This window comes from Nannospalax galili, unplaced genomic scaffold, assembly GCF_000622305.1.
Source record: "Nannospalax galili isolate Female #2095 unplaced genomic scaffold, S.galili_v1.0 scaffold1151, whole genome shotgun sequence".
In the NCBI taxonomy this organism is placed as follows: Eukaryota; Metazoa; Chordata; class Mammalia; order Rodentia; family Spalacidae; genus Nannospalax; species Nannospalax galili.
In genome coordinates, this window is record NW_008329807.1 from 69,202 (window position 1) to 86,604 (window position 17,403).

The window sequence follows — 17,403 nt, forward strand, 5'->3', positions numbered from 1 at the left end:
TAAACCTACAAATTTGCAGCCAATTTTGAAAGAGATGCATCTTAGCTCTGGAAATTGTTATTGAATATGTCAATGCTGTTGTAATGAAATGCTTCTTCTGATTGTGTGGTTATTAAATAAATAATTTAAAAAAAGAGTTGAATGGGAAGGAATTTCTCCCCATTATACCTTGGCAATTCATTCACTGTCTCCAAGGAGGCCTTGATCCCCCACCTGGATAATCAGAACAGCCTCCCAGGAAAGCTCCCTGGACCAGGAGGCCTGACAGTTAGGCCAATGACTCACAGGGTACTACTAGAATAATGCTCCCCAGACTTCTCTGGAAAATGTAAGCTCTTTCTGCAGTTTATAACTTTGAAACTGAGATTGTTTTTCTGAATAATTACAAGGCACCAGTGAACACTGAACACTGGGTACTATTTTAAGTGATGAACTATTTTAATTGTCAGAGAAACAAACAAGAAGAGATTTAAAGTGGTTTTGAAAGACCAAAAATTTCAACAGCACCATAATACGTTTATAACTAGAAACTACAAGCTAAAATAGAATGTTAAATCTGCCCTGGGAGATGACCTGTCTATGCAATTGTGGAATTATAGGGTTCGTGGCATACGATTTGTTCATGTGTTGTTAAATAGTAGAGAAACAATTATATAGGCACAAGTAGTATGGCAAACAGCACCGTAAAGTGTAGTGAAACAGCGTGGAGTTTGGTATCCTCCCTCTCGCCTTCTGTTCTCCCCTTATCGCTCTGCAGCGTGGTTTCTGCCCCATCACTGCCTTTACCCCACTTTCCCCCATTGCTGCTGATCCAAAGGATTTCTCAGGCTTGTCCTACTTGATCTCATTCCATACTACTGAACCCTGGACAGCCCGCTCCTTTCTGAAATGATCTCATTGCTGACTTGCTAGACACCATGCTCTGGATACCATGCATCCCTTATCCATACCTCAGTCTCTTTGCAAATGACTTCTTTCTTCCTGGTCCTTTTGGTGTCGTTGCTGAAGGTGCTGCTTCAGGTTCCTTTGGGCCTCTTCGCTCAAACGACTTCACACGCCTTCTCTTTGTTAAAGAACCTCCTGATGACTATCCAGTCGCTAATTCTCTTGAACTCTAGACATCTGTCTGAGTTATCCATTCCTGTATAATAAACCATCTGGAAAAGTAACTTAAATTGATAACAGGCATTTCTTTTACTTACAAATGTGGTAGTTAACTTGGCTCAGCTAAGCAATGCTCCCTTACACAATGTGGTCAAACTTGCTGGAGTTGCAATTACATCAAAGTCCTCTTTATTTGAACATCTGTAAACTGGATTGGGAAGATGTGAATTGCTGGGGACTTGAACTCTGCACCAGCCTTCTCCATATTTATAAGGTCACAAGATATGGGGACTCAGAGTAGCCAGTTCTCTTATATAAGAGATGAAAATTCTGAAAAGGACAAAAGCAGCCTCTAATGTCCAGAACTGATCTGACATTCCTAGCTAAGTCCCATTATTCCTCTGATGGACATAAATAATCTTACAGAACACCAAGCTCCAAGAAGGTCACTATGAGATCACCTCATAATTTTAAGGAAGCAAAGATAAAATAAGGTCACTATCTCACCCTCAAAATACCTTATCATAGAAGTATTCTCATTTTGAACAGCACCAAATCTAGACAAACCTATTCCTCAAATCTTTCCCCAGATTATGCACCTGAACTAAATGCTATAATTGATCCTTTCTAACACCTTCATACTGAGAAAAATTAGTATGCATTCTCCATTGATACAACAAATAGTAAACCAAGTTTGTTTAATTATAGGTATGTTCCCTGTAAGGTTTACCTAAAGGACACTGACAACTTCCTTACCAAATGTCCCAGAAAAACAAACATAGTCTTTTATAAGCCATTTACATCAATGGAAATGTACTAATATGCTCATTATTATAGGAATCATTGGTCTTATCAGTTACCATATGTCCCAGAAATACCTAAAATGATAGAATAGCCTGGTAAAGGGTTAGTTAATACTCCAGCTTAGAAATAAACCCTTACAGATATGGAAACTGTCTTTCAGGATGTGGCACATGCCCAGAACTAACAGTTGATACATGATTTTCTGCTCAATAGCTAAAATACATAGATCAGGAATTAAGACACAAACTCTTTATAAATCTTTGTTACACATCCCAGATATTCACTACAAAAAATCCATGTTCTCTGCCTCTGAAAATTCAGGGTTTTTAAACTTCTTTTTTAAATTAAAAAAAATTATTTTAATTGTATGTGTATGTGTGTATTGCCTGCATGTAGGTAAGTGCACCTGTGTCATGCAATGCCTGTGGAAGTCAGAAGTGGCTGTCGAATCCCCTGGGACTGGAGTTACGGATAGTTGTTAGCTGCCATGTGGGTTCTGGGATTCGAACCCAGGTCTTCTGCAAGAACAAGTGTTCTTAACTGCTGAGCCATCTCTCTGGCCCCAAATTCAGGTTTTTACTGCATGAGTACTACTAGCTGATTAGTATGGGTTCCTCAGGACAGTGGACCAGCAAACAAAGCAAGGAAATACTGTGTTGTAAAGGTAACAGACTATGATTTCCTTAATAAGGCAGTGTTACTCTGCAAGAGAAGCAAGGAGGAATATGCCTAAAATCTATAGCCTTCCCGGTGACACCTCTTGGCACTTCTGGATCCAGTGATACTAGCGGGTGATCAATTACAGCAACATGAGCCTAAAAGGAGAAGATACAAAACTCTTTCAAATGAGTTAACTTCACCAAGCAATAGACATTCAGACTAATATTACAGCAATAGATAGATATATCATCATCATTTATTTAACTAGCTCTCTAGGTAGGGGAAAAGTTATTTGAATAGGAAATTATGTTCAAAATTGTTAACTGTAAAATATGTAAAAAGGGCTATAAGGAGTCAGAGAACCACTGATACCTCTAGCTGAAAGAGGGACTAGCAGGAGGCTCCAAGCCCTAGCCAAGATTCAAACCACTTCAAAGAGATACTGGTTACCCAGGCAACCTGAAAGAAGAACTGGGCACTGGTCTGTAGAGAAGCTCATGGTGGAAGTCAGAGATAATTTAACAGCCTCTATGCATATTTTCATTGCTCTAACTAAAACTATAATCAATATTCACATAATTCTTATGAATATCATATAATTATTTTCCATAGAATGGATCCTAATGGATGAAATTGTCAAGTTAAAAGATAAGCATTTAAAACTTTTTGGATATATAACAAAAATGTCCCTATTCACCACAGTACCAATTTATGCCTACTTCAGCCGCATGCAAATATATGCAGCATAAGGCCAAGCAGAAACTTAGGGGAGACTGATGTGCCAGAAAAATCCTTAGACATGAGTGAGCTCAGCTGCTTGCCTGGCTCAGCCAGTTCTTGTTCTCTCCTCATTTCCTGTATAGTCTTCCCACAAAGTGATGTCTTGAGTTAGCTTGTTTGCCTATTAAAATAGCTATAAAGGAGATAAACTAAAGCTCTTATAGTGGGAAAATTGTATAATGTGACATGAGATTACCTACATACAACATTCAGTGTTTTACCAAATCCTGAAAAGTGAGTATATATCCAGACATAACTACAAGAACCAGGATAATGAAAAGGAACCAGGGAGGTAAAGTAAAGAAAGAATCTGAAAGAGAAGAACAATAGGAAACAAGTGTTAATAAGGGAGATATGGATAAAAATGGGGTTATTTTAAGGGGATGGGAAATGGAAGGTTATTCAAGGAACCTAGGGGATAAAGGGAAAGAAGGAGCTCAAGAGAGGTGGGACCATAGGAGAACGGTATTATTAAGCGAGAAATGGGAAAAATGGGGACACCTTCAATGGGGAAACCATGGTGGAAGGGTTAGAAAATGCAAGAGATAGGGGCTGGAGAGATGGCTCAGCGGTTAAGAGCACTCTCTGCTCTTGCAGAGGACCCGGGTTCGATTCCCAGCACCTACATGGTGGCTATGAACCATCCTTAACTCCAGTTTCAGGGGAATCCGAAGCCCTCTTCTGACCTCCACGGCACTGCACTACACGGGTGCACTCACATACATGCAGGCAATACACTCATACACATAAAATTAAAATAATAAATAAAATATATATAAAAAAGAAAATACAAAAGATAAATAATGCCTAGCTACTTTTTAAAAAACCAGAGGGAACCATATTAGTTCACAACCTACTGACAAATTATACATACAACTAGGTCAAAGAATATAATATATGTCTAGGCAAGGTTTATCTGAGAGCATTTGGTCTTTGTCCAAGCTTTATATACATGGCACATGGTAATTAAAAGTACCAGACTGGTGGAACTAACCTTCTTGGATGTTTAATAGCCACACTTTGAGGCCTACACTAATTTGGTCAGCGTGACATAAAGGACAGTTTTTGCTCCTTGCCCTCCTAGGCTGACTAAGTTCCAGGGGACTATGAGCATCTCTCAAAATGTCCTGTAACTGTGGTGAGTCACCTGTCCTCTTCATCAAGGAGGCCACGGAGACCCCATGAGATGGACTTGAACCAGTGTCTAGTCTCCAAAGAGGAGGGTCAACATAGAGGAAACATTTCCTCCATGCTTCCAAGCGAAGCCAGCCATGGTCGAGTAGGACCTTTGACTTATCTTCACACAGATGTAACTGGTAAAAGAAAGGAGCCAGGGGCTCCTCCCAAGCCCATGTGACCCCTGAGGAACAGATCCTCAAGCGACCTTAAGAATAAAAAGAAATTGGTTTATCTGGGCCAATTGTAGAGTCTTAAACACCCAAAAGGAGAGTATAACCAAAGATTAAAGGGGTCAATATAATTTTTTAAAAGTCTATTTGTATAGCTAAAGGCTACATAACAAGAAACAATGCCAGACAGGAGATACCTTCCTTTGAGTTATTGGCCAGGGTAGCCCAAGACTCCCAGCCAGTAACCCAGCATAGAACTGGGAAAAAACAGTAGACCCCAATCTTTCTTAAAGGAATATTGACAACTGATTGCTGCTAGATGAGGAACAGCTGATCTTCCTAAAACAAGGATCTCTAGATAGGCTGACTAGATTCAGCCAATGGAGAAACACCAGACTGACAACACAGTGGACAGTGAAAGGCATTACAGAGTATATGGGCTCCAGTGGTTATGGGGGGAGGCTATGGGAAGGTGCCATTTGGGAAGTGGGTATATAGATGAATAAGATTTTTCGGGATGTTCTGTATGATATACATACAAAAACAACAAAGAAAAGGAAGCATAAAAATTTACTTCATGTTAATTAGTAAAGGTGATAAACATTACCATTGAAATCTACTTAATGACTTTATAGCCATACTCAGGTGCCAAGGATACAAGTGTAACCAACTGTGACTAATAATACGGAGATACACAGAGATTAGAGACACATGTGAAAACATCTAAGTGTTAGCATTAAAAATGAGTCTTTCTGTAAGAAACAGCATATTTTAAAATGAAATGGAGATCTTTAAAGGTGAAAAACTCATTCAGTTTTATTTCTTACAGGGTTTATACTGAGTTCAATATGGTATAACTGTATTGATTCAACTGTGAACCTAAAAATTTACAGCCACTTTTGAAAGAGGTGGATCCTTGCTTCAGAAATTTTTGTTGAATATGTTAAAGCTGTAATGAAATGCTTCTTCTAATCATGTGGCTATTAAATTTAAAAAAAAAAAAACAGAAAAAAGCTAACTCTGAAGATTGAGGAGCTGGGAAATACCATGACCCCTCATTGTGTCTGTATTCTCCTAGGTAGTAATTTTCAGGGTAGCTCTATGGATCTATAATAACACATGTAGGATATACACAAGGAGCCAAGAAATAGTAGCTTTATTTCCTGAGAGCTTTGTTATTAAGCTGCTAAGAATCTAAGAGTATGTGTTTTTTTATTTTGCCAATATTGTTTTCATTACGGATGTAAATACACTCCTCACACCCAAGATAAAGCTGTGTTACAAGAAGTGTTATGCTCTGATAACTATTAGCTACAGATTTGATGGCAATTTCTCCCCAGCTTAACAAGTACCATTTATCTTCTTTAACTGTTTTACTGAAAGAAAATTTCGATGCAATGAGCAGAATGGAAAAGATACTATATTATATGATTTCGTATTTGCTTTTGCTCCTAATACACTTAATTTGTATTGCCATTTGAATACTTATCCTGTGTGTATTAGAATAAGCTATTTATATTGTATCTCCAGTCTGATATATGTAGCATTATAATTATGCACAGGGTTGTGATTTGCATGTAGAAGCCTCTTAAGAATCAAGGACCTTTTATGGTACAAATGCCTTCATGGGCCAGAAATATATCACAAATTGATGAAAGAGGAATAATAAAGGATAATAGGAATTCATGAAAGACATACAGAAAATTGAGGGCTGGGCATGGTGGCTCACACCTGAAATGCTCGTACTCAAGAGGTTGAGGTAAGAGGAATATCATTCATTCAAGGACAGTCTAGGTCACAGCGTTAGTTCAGGTGGGCTACAGTGAGACAAGAATAACAACAAAAATAATTGAAAAGACAATGCCCTATTCAAATATTAAATAAGAAAATTAACTAATATAAACAAAATACTTATGGGGAAAAATTCCCAGGCTACATTAAGTCTAATATCAGCAGGCACGCAGTTTATGCCTTCTGCGTAAACTTTAGGAGAAGCTAATTAAAACTGAAGTAGTACTAAGTATGAAAACTAGAAAGAAAATTAAGGCTGGGTTCTGAGCTGGATTGTGGAGTGAGAGTCCTGTCTGTCTGTACAGTCCTTCCGTCCCTCATCGTCTTGCTGTGACGTTATTGATAGCAACATTCCAGGTTGTTTATGTCCTCCCCACAAAGGGCTGCATTTGAAGATGTTTTTAATGTAGTAAAATTCATACAACATAAAATTCAGCACTACAACCATTTCAAAGGGTACACATCCACAATGCTGTGCAGCTGTCTCCACGCCACTCCACTCCACTAGTTCTAGAATATTTCACCCCTATAAGGGGAGACTCTCCCTAGTAAGCACTCATTCTGCACCCTCTTCTCAGCACCTGGCAATTACTAATTGACTTTCTGTGGTAGCTTTTGCTTTCTTCTGCAACCTCCAATCAGTCAGCATCCAAAGAAAACCAGAGCACACTTGAAATGAGATAAAGTGAGAAGGAAGAGCAAGAAAGCAGGCAGAGCTTGTTAGTCTCATTCTGCCTGTAAAGTCACAGTCAGAGGAAAAAAGACTAGTGTCAACCTCCTTTTGAATTTTCTCTGCCTAGAGACCCGTTCATCCCTTCCCAAATCAAAATATGGAACACTTAACAATCACCTTGGGCTTTAACTGCATCGATTTTACTCCTAGGTTCTCACTCTTTCTGAGGCAAGCATTTCCTAAATTGCCTCTATTTTAATACAATAAATTTTGTGATCTAGGCCTAATGGTACTTCCTTATTGAGGTCTTTTCTGTTCTCTCTTGGCTGATTATATTCTGATGGCTCTGCAAATACATTTGCTTTGTATTCAGCTGTCAGCTGAAAATTAGTTTTATCTGCTTGGTGCCCACATTTGCTCCGCCCTCTTTGCCAAAACAGTTTTCATTGGCTACATTAGATTTGATTGAGGTCGGCCTCCTCGGCAAGCAAATTAGGCATTTAGAGACATCTACCTCTCAGGCGTGAGGTGGTATGCAATCAAAATCAATCTACACTGAAGAGGTCTTCAGATCCTTGGCGGTCAATCTTACTCTCTTATTAATCCATCATGGTAAATTCAGCCCAACCAAACGTGGACATTTTCCTCTAGGTTTGGAAGGGCAGTCCGAAACTCTGCACACAGATCCAAGTTAATTTCAAAATAATATGATTCTAATCTTTGAAATATAATCATGTTCTCTATTATTGACTTTTCTTTTTTGTTTAGTAAGATAGCTTCAGGCAGTTAACCTCAGTTTTTTGGTGACTCTTAAAAAAATTAAGTTGAACTAGAGCAGTAGTTTCCTACTTGTAGTGTTGAAACTTTGCACACAGGCATAAGTATTGCTTATAATTGGAAAAAAAGTTTGTTCATATGCTAGCTTCTAAAATATTAAAAAATTTTCATTTAATAAATGTTTGGTAACAATCTTTTATATTAAAAATACAAAATTATGTACATTAACTGTAGACTCTAAAGACAAAAAGATCAGTCATAATTTTGCCATGTAGATATGGTAGGTATTCCTATTTTACAATATATTCAATTTGTTTTCTCTTCATGAATATTTTTAAACTTATATTACTGTATGTATGTTATTTTATGACTTTTAAATGTTAACAATATAGTGTGGATATTTTTTGAATCAATCTTTTCTAAAATAACAATATGAATGAATACTGCTGATTTTCAGTATTTAGACTGTGTGTTAGCTTTTCATTGCTGTGATGAACTGTCTTAGATAATATATAAGTAGGAAGGACTTCAGCTCACTGTTTCAGAGGATTCAGTGCACAGCTGCTTGGCCCTGTTGCTTGGGGCCTGAGTGTGTAAAAGGGAAAGAGCTTGGTGACAGAGGCCTGTTCACCTGCTTCTGAGAGCACAGAAAGGGCTAGGATCCCAATATCTTCCAGGACATCTCCCCAATGACTGAACTTCCTGCCATGAGGCTCTGCCTCCTCATGATCCCACCAAATCCCAATAACACCATGAGTTGAAGATCAAGCTTTTACCACATGAGTCTTTGGGGAACATTTCATACCCAAGCTATTGCAAACTGTTCCTGAGTGCATTATTTTAATGCTACTATAGACATCTAGAATATGATTAAACCTATATCAGTATGAATTAAGATGTTTTATTCTAATTAATGATGGTGTTATTTTTCGTCTGGACAATGAGAGCCTCTTTATGGTAGCTCTTGAGTTCTTATAAAACCACTATAGCCTCCCATAGCTTGCTTGATTTCTACTATGATAGATGTTCCAGTCACATTTTCTGTGTGTTCTGCCCTGAATCTGAAAAAGACAGTTCTCCAAGGAGCCCTCATTCCTTCTGTGGAAAATGGACACGGGGTTTGCTAATTGCTTTTGCTGCTGGCTTGGTAATTGGTGTGAACTCTTTTCAGGAGCCTGAACTAGAAAATAGTTTTGAAATAACAAACATGAGTTTTTGTTAATATTTGGTTTTGATTTAGAAAAATAAAGTATTTTCTAACTATAACTTTAATATTTTGTGTTTTTTTGTTTTTTATTTTGTTTTCGTTTTTGTTCATGTTTTGAGGTAGGGTCTCATTGTGTAGTCCATGTGGCCTGGAAGCCATTATGTAGATCAGACTGGCCTTAAACTCACAGAGATCTGCCTGCCTCTCCAGAGAGCTGGGATTAAAAGTGTGCATCACCACGCCTGGTTGAACTTATTTTTTTAGCTCTTTCTTCTTAATACAAAATCTTGGTTCCTAATGACACTGACAAAATCATGTTTATACATTATTCTAATATCTATGTACCCACATGTTAGGATAAAGCATAAACACAGGAGTGTTAAGAGGGGTTGATTCATGTACTATACATATAATAATGGTTTTAAAATAAAAATACCAATATTATTGTTAAAAGTCTGTCCCTGGCTGGGCATGGTGGTGCATGCCTTTAATCCCAGCACTCGGGAGGCAGAGGCAGGTAGATCTCTGTGAGTTCAAGCCAGCCTGGTCTACATAGTGAGTTCTAGGACAGCTAGGGCTACAGGGAGACCCTGTCTGAAAAAAAAAAAGAAAAAAAAAGAGAAGGGACTGGAGAGATGGCCACACAGAAACTGGCTGGGCGTGGTAGCACACCTTTAATCCCAGCCCTAGTGAGGCAGAGACAGGCAGATCTATGTGAGTTCAAAGCCAGCCTGGTCTACCTAGTGAGTTCCAGGCCAGCTGGAGCAACAGGGAGACCCTGTGTCAAAAAACCAAAAAAAAAAAAAAAAAAAGTCTGTCTCTGGCATTGTCTCAGTTAATATATTTGAAACTTGCAGTTGTACAGTAGGGCTTAAGAATTTTCTTAACATTGAAAAGGAGACCTTATATCAGATTCCATAAACATTTTTCATATTCCCTCAAAAAATGCATGTGGAGTTCTTAGGGGGAAACATTTATATCTCTCCAATTTTTAAATTTAATTGTACTTAAATATGTAGCACAAAATGAAATAAAAATAGCTTACAATGCTAGTCCCTACATAATGACAAGTCTAAACATTTTACAAAATCAAAACAAATAGACATATAATGGTAAGAACGTGGTGGATGGTGGTCTTCTCTAAAAGCTAGCCAGATCCTCCTTGGAATGTGGCTCCGACTGCAAGGGATGGAATAACAGGCAGCAGTGGGAAAGAGGGGGAAGTTCTTTGGAATTGAGTTCACCAACCCTCCTGCGTCCTTGTCATGGTTAATTCTCCTACCACCCCCCTTCTACTTACAGTACTAAGGAGTTCCAGCCTACTATTATTAGTCCTATATGCTTTGTCCAAATGCTCAATTAAAAATTAAATTACCCTATTATCTGATCCTATTGAATTTCAGCAATTAGAGATAATAATACTGTTCAGCCCTAATGCAACCTCAATTGCATATTAATTTAATCTATGAAGTCTCATCTCATGATCCTAAATATCATTTTTATGTGAGTGTATATGCATCCAGGTATGTGTGTAAGCCTATATTCAGTTTAGATTACTCAAATTTGCGATCTAGACAGCAGTACATCTGCGATTCAAACTGAGGTCCTTCTATCCCACTACACCACCCAGACTAAACAGGCTGATGTTTTCCATGACTTGAAAACATGAAGGCAGAAGTGGATTCATCAAGCGATTCTGAGATCTGAATTCAGCATCACAGCCCAGTTCCACTATGTGCTAGTCTAGTGAATCCAGACATGACTTTGAACCTCTCTGGGTTTTAGCTTTCTTCTGTCTAAGGTAAGATTACAGCAAAGGCAATTTAAAATTCTAAAATTTCATGAATTTTATACCTAAAAAACCTCTCCATGTGACAGAAGAATGATTTAAGCAATATTCTCCTTTTCTTCGTAGAGGTTTTGATTCTTTTCTTAAATATCAAACAATGGGGCCAAAGCCAAGAGGGCTGGGAAGCATTTACTCTAGAGAATTTAATGCTAAAAGGACAATCTTTTATTGAATAGTGTGGTAAAAGCACAAACAAGAATCAAAAAAGAAAAATGCATTACCTTTGAATCGTTACAAAGAAGTAGAAGAGACATTCTGAGTCGCTTAGCATCACCCTTCATTGTATAGATGCAAGTTATGTGATTTTCCCTAAGACCACACAGCTAGCTTGTACCATACACAGGATTTATGCCCTGGGTTGACAAGATCCAAACTGCAATGGTGCCCTCAAAATTATCTTCTCTTACCACACACACACACACACACACACACACACACACACACACACACACACACATACACACATACACACACACATACACAAAAGCCATAGAAAAATACAGCACTCAAAAGAATGTAAAGGAAAAACTCTGAAATGAAATTCTCTGGTGCAAATTCTAACACCATCACTTGCTGTGTGATTTTGAGCAAACTGCATAAATGCATTATGTCTGTTTTCTTCATCTATAAAATGGGATAGCAGTTATTACATATTCTTTTATCAGGATAATTAAAATAATAATACATGTAAGTTATTAAAATGGGCCACACAGAAAATAATGTATATCAGCTACAATAAAGATTAGCCTATGTATTTAATTTGTTTTAATTTTGTTTAGTACTTAAGTCAAATTTCATTTACCATTTCAAATACATTTCTATTCTTCCATCACTAGTAATCTGAATCAGAATTACTCTCAAATAATCTTTCAAGAATTGTCAATCTAGGACAGCCTGAGAGGGTGGGCTCTGACCTCCATCAGTGTAGCGGCTTTGATCTCAGCAGACCTCCAGAGAATGCCCAGTTCTGGGCCTGAGAATGCAGGGGACTGGCTGAAAGGCCCCAGATCCTGCCACCACATGGTTGTCCTTTTAAGAAGACGATGCTATACAGCAGCATAGGAAACCAGGATGCCAGGCCCTAGGGTGAGGTGAGCCTAAAACTTATAGGTCCAGGCTGCATTCTCTGCTAAAGGGAGGGGCACTGAAGACAGTGGCTCTGATAATCCCTGTCTTGCAGAGCACTGATAGACTGGCAGGAGGAAGCGGCCGGTCATAAAAGTGCAGGCTCCCTGCTCTGTGGGAAGGGGTCTTGGTCAACAACCCTTAGCTCATCTCCTTGTCCTGAAGAAATAACTCAGCTATCCCTGGCTAAGAGATTAGGCCAGGTTAAAGGTTTACTCCTGAGCTAAAAGCTAAAAGTTCACCATGCTCTTAGCTCTAAGAAAGAAAACATTGTGGCCAATAAATTACTGGATGGGCATTGATAACCTTGAGTAAAAGTTTAAGAATCCTTCTGGCACCAACTAACAGACTAAATGTCCTGTTTCTTTGTACCCTAAATCTCTGTATGTGACTGCCATATCCCATGTGACTGCTAGTTCCTTGGGATGTATAAAAACCATCTGAATTTTAAAATAAACTGTCCTGTTGGGAAGACACAGGTCCCAGAGTTTATGACTCTGTCACCAATCAGACCCTCTGCTCCAAAGCCAGGAGGTCCCTCGCTAAGCAAAGTAAACCTGAGTCCCGACACAGCAGTCCCTTCTACATGAAATAACGACCATCATCACAACTTCAGCTGAGCCCGATTGCTAAACATCGTCACAACTGGGTTTGTTGACAGCTGTGCTCATTCCTTAAAAGAGGGCCCTCACCCGAGTATGCAGCCACTCTTTCCAGCCAATTGTATGTAATTTGGCCCTAATCACACATGGCCTCCTGGATTTGGGGAAGGCTAAAGTATACTATCTGGGGAAGACTAGGAAGAGAAGGCATGATCCATGCTGGGTAAAGGCTTTCCAGTTTGCAACCCTCAGGTCATACATACACCTCAGCAACTCCTCAGTTATCTCAGTAAGCTCAATAAATTCATTGGTTCCCCAATAAAATTTTGTCAAACATTGGCTTGACACTAGAACCTTAAAAGAGAATAAGCACTGCTTAGCATCCCCAGGAAAAGAAGTCTCGCAACAGATGGTAGGAAAATTTATTTGCTAATGCTATTATGTCTCATAATTATTTTTTTTAAAAAAGAAAATGAGACTGTAAAAGGTGTTAAAAGGATGTGGGAATGGAGATATTTTCCAAAATAGAAAAAAATGAGAAAGCCTAAGCAAGTGATGAAGGTTTGTGTAGGTTTGTTATGATATATAAAGGATGAGACAAAAATAATATACACATAATCTTAAAATTTCTATGGTCATAGTTTAGTCAACTTGTTTAAGGAACAAAGTGCATATCTAGTCAAGGTTTAGCTGAGAATATTTGGTGTTTTACATAAGCTTTAACTACAAAGCACATGATAATTAAAAGTACCAGATGGTGGAACTAACCTCATTGGATGTTTAACAGCCATACTTTGAGGCCTATAGTAACATTAGTATAGGTCAGAAGGACTTAAAGGACAGTTTTTGCTCTTTGCCCTCCAAGGTCAACTAAGTTCCAGGGGACTATGGAACATCTTTCAAAATATACTGTACCTGTGGTGAGTCACCTGTCCTCTTCTTCAGGGAGGCCATAGAGACCCTATGAGATGGACTTGAACCAGTGTCCAGTCTACAAAGAGAAGAGTCAACTCAGAGGAAACATCTCATTCATGCTTCCAAGTGAAGCCAGACATGATTGCACAGGATGTTTGACTTATCTTCACATAGATGGAACTGGTAAAAGGAAGGAGCCAGGAGCGCCTCCCAAGCCCTTGTGACCCCTGAGGAACAGATCCTCAAACGACCTTAAGTGTAAAAATAAATTAATTTATTTGGGCCAACTGTATGGTCTTAAACACCCAAAAGGAAAGTAGAGTAAAGTGATCAGTATATTTCTTTAAGAGTTCAAGGGATTACACTTCCCAGACATTAGGCTTATGTATTATATATAAAAAGTTATTTAGACAATTATTTCTCATTGATGATTTTTTTTCCTAATCAGAAAGTGCTGCTCAGATGTAAGACTTCAAATCTTTGTCTCCAATACTGTAGTGCCCCCCTGTAGCTAAGGGAGACAACCAGCTATTGTTCTAAAATGATGGATAAGTTTGTTTTCTCCCCCTATCTAGAAGCCTTTGAGAAGGAACTAATACTTATTCTAACCACTCCAACAGCTATCAAAGTGCCTGGAAGCAAATCCTGAGTCCATCAGTCTAGAGTCCAGCCTTGGCAGACAAAAGAAAAATGAGGAGGACCCCAATAGAGATGCTTTTGGAAACCCTCCTCAGTAAATTCCAATGGACTCTCATATGAACAATTAAAATTTGCCCTGTTCTGACTCTTTTCTAGTTCCTTGTCTAGAATTTGTAATGCTAATTACTCTTGTCTTTACTTCTCCTTCACATCTCCTCTTCACCAATCAAGGGCTTTCTTTTCCCCCTACAGATAAGAGCTATGCAATTTGGGAGTCTTTTAGATAGACCCACTGAAGAGGTACTCCAATCGCCTCCCCCTGTGTCCCTGTTCAGCATGGAAGCAGCCAGAGTGGTCTGTGTCCCGATTCCTTATCCACAAGTTGGGTAACCTCTTCAGAGGGTGGTGTGATAAGAATAGGATGTAGGAATTGGCTAGGCAGTTAGGGTTGAAAGACCCCAAAGAAAAGCAGCCAGTTTCTTGGCTAAAAGTCCTAGTATGTTTGTCTTAGCAAACATACTCTGTTCCAAAGGCCAAAAATGTTGAAAGTATTTAGGGAGCTTGATGTAATCCTTAAAAGATTTTAGGGTTACCTCTTCTGAGGGGGGAATGTTGCAATGTTAGAGTAGCCAGAAGCCCCATAAAAAAATAAAGAAGAAAGAGTACATGAAGTTATCAGAAAAAAGTGATGAGGAGATATGGGAGGAGTTGGAAGGGAGGGAGTGGGCATGGATTTGATCAAAACACCTTACATACGTGTATGAAATTTTCAATAAATTATTTATGTAAATTAAAAAAAAAAGAACACAGTTCAGGGTCATGATAATCAGGGAGTTAGACGAAGGAAGAAAAATAAAGTGAAATGGAATTCAAGTGGAACTTTAAAGTAGATTTTACATCTAGATTGAAGCATTCTTTTAAAACACTGAAAATAAACAATAAAAAAAATTGTCAATCTAGACTTTGTGATGAAAGGTATCCACACCCAAAAATGAACTCTAAAATTTATTTTAAGATGATCCTTAGGTCCCCGTTGCAACATTGCTTTCTACTACAGTATTCTAAAGTCAAATTCTTCCCTTGAAAATCTTGCAAATCTGAAGCACAGATTTCATATAAGGAGTACTGTTCTCAAACACTGTTCACCCCCATTAGTCAGATGGGATTTGATCTTTACCAGTATATGAACATTGTTTTAATATCACTACATTTGATAGACAGAAATTTAATTCATTTAGCACTCTGTGGATGAATCTCAAAAGACCTTTGTTGATGCTTATCTCATCTTTATGGACCTTTATGATTAATAGCTTTGATTGCAATAGAGAAGTGATTCCCCAAAGTTCATCACCTCTTCAAGGCCACTGCAGGCTGTTCAACTGATCAAAAATTATGATGTCATCCAGATGCAGACCTTCCGTGTCCTTGCTCACTGCTAAACAGTTTGGGGAGCAATGGAGAAGTGGAAGTTCCAAGGCCCAATCATTAAACAAGGGCATCTGTCAAAGAAAATATCAGCAGTTGAAGGAATACTAATTTAAAATTTTTGCTCTTGTTCAATAGTTTTAAGATAATGCATAATAATAGGTTAATTTAGAATTCATAGCTCACCTCAGAGTAATTGTGCTAGTTCCTTCCTCTGCTGAAATGAGAGCCCCAGAAGGAAGCATTCAGCAGGACTAGCTCAGGGGCACATTTCCTAACTTACCTTTTTCTTTTTCATTTCCGAATTTTATTTATTATTTTTATTTTATGTGTATGAGTGTTTGGTCCCCATGTAGGTCAAATATCCATGTCATGCTATGCCACAGAGGTCAGAAGAGGGTGTCAGATCCTCTGGAACCAGAGTTACAGACAGTTGTTAGTTGCCATGTGAGTACTTGGAATCAAACCCAGGTCCTCTGCAAAAGCAGCCAGTGCTAACTGCTGAGCCAACTCTGCAGCCCCACAACTTACCTTTTTCAATCACTCAGTTTTCCTGTGTGAATGCTGTCCTCCAGGTATAACATGGCCATTGCTATCTTGACCTTTAAGAGCAGATGTGAGTCTCCTTGCAAGACCTTCATGAGCCTGGGGCCACTAATGTTCCCTAATGGAAGGTGGCTTACAAGACAGAAAATGTGGTGGTTCATAAGGTGCATGAGGCTCCATCCTTTTCTGAGATATAGCAACTTCAGGGTGGGAGACAGTTTTCTAGTGGGAGGTTCTTTAGTGCTATTGCTGCCCTAAGTAACAGAGTTAAACTCGACGAAATCACTTTTTTGGTCTATCATTGGTTCCATATCCCTGGTGATTAAGCGTTTATTCATGCCTCCCTAGTGAAAGTCATACCACACTTGACACACAAGCAGGGACTTCACAAAACCCGAGATAATTTTGGGAGGAGCAGCTGCATTGTCCCCGCTATGCTTGTTAAGACACACAGCTGAAGTTATGCTGGCTGGGAGCAGAGTATCCTTGGGAACAGGCCTGCCGTGCCATCCTCCCCATGTGGTACAGAATGCCGTTTCTTCTTGTAGTGCCAGCTGTCCTGCTCCTGCTATGGGTTATAAGACATACAGCCCTACAAGTTACCCCTTCTGAAGGCTGAGTGTCGGTCTTCCTCTATTTGTGTAAAGTAGCATGCTACCTTGATGAATAGTCTATCATGTGAGTGTGGAAATTCCCACCAAAGACTGGGAGAATTGTCATGATGGGAAGGGATGGGATGGTAAGCCGGCTGTGGCATCAACTTTGTGGCCTTTGCTGTGAGGAATTAGTTGTGCAACTGAGGCTCAGCTACTTGTCCAGAAAGAATTTGCCCATGTGAGAGAGGAACTACCATATGAAGAAGACACACGCAGATGCTGTCCTCTATACTAACCTTGAATTTGCAGAAAAAGGGATCGGGGTGGGGCAGGACTGAACGTATTGACTTGATTCTAATGGCTGAGGAGAGTGTAAAGGAAAGGGGATACAAATTACCTCTGTGCTAAATAATCCATTCTGGGATTGAAAAACTTGGATCACATGGGAAGAACTGGATTGTGAGGAGAGAGAGAGAGAGAGAGAGAGAGAGAGAGAGAGAGAGAGAGGCAAATAATAGAAGATATCCTCAGGCCCAACCTTTAATGTAGAGGAAGGGAAAA

General features: G+C 39.0%; 1 pseudogene; it reads left to right on the top strand.

The window, feature by feature from the left end:
• Positions 1 to 17,403, top strand: part of LOC103741131 — a 112,382-nt pseudogene that overhangs the window by 33,731 nt on the left and 61,248 nt on the right.